Here is a 562-nt window from a genome sequence, read left to right as displayed (position 1 = left end):
ACCTCCTTTGTTCCATTATTGCTGAGTGTTCGAGTCGTTTCATTATAATTAATTTATTTACTTTTTTAAAAATTTGTTGCATTTAATTTCTCTTACTTTATTATCCTTATCATCTCATAATAAGAGTTATATTTTATAATTTCGGTCTCTGATCCCATAATAAAAGTTTTATTTCACTTTTACTACAAATGATAATTAGACTCACATTCCATCAACTTATTTCACTCTCATTTTATTATAAAATTAATATATAAAAATGAGACTCATATTTCACTAACTTATTCAACCTACTTTTCTTTACATTTCTTAAAATTCATGTCATATCCAAATATAACTCCTATTACGGGACGGATGAAGTATTTTATTATCTTTTTTTTTTTGCGCTATTCTTTCATCTACTATAGTATCTCATTATTTATCTAGATTTTACTATCTCTTGTACACTACCCTTCACTTAATTTACTAAAATATGCATTCTAGATTTTACTGTCTCTTGTACACTACCCTTCACTTAATTTGCTAAAATATGCATTCCTTAATTTCTGTGTGTGCCCAAAAAAAA

Source organism: Salvia hispanica, chromosome 2 (assembly GCF_023119035.1).
Source record: "Salvia hispanica cultivar TCC Black 2014 chromosome 2, UniMelb_Shisp_WGS_1.0, whole genome shotgun sequence".
NCBI classification, from domain to species: Eukaryota; Viridiplantae; Streptophyta; class Magnoliopsida; order Lamiales; family Lamiaceae; genus Salvia; species Salvia hispanica.
This window is presented reverse-complemented; position numbering follows the sequence as displayed.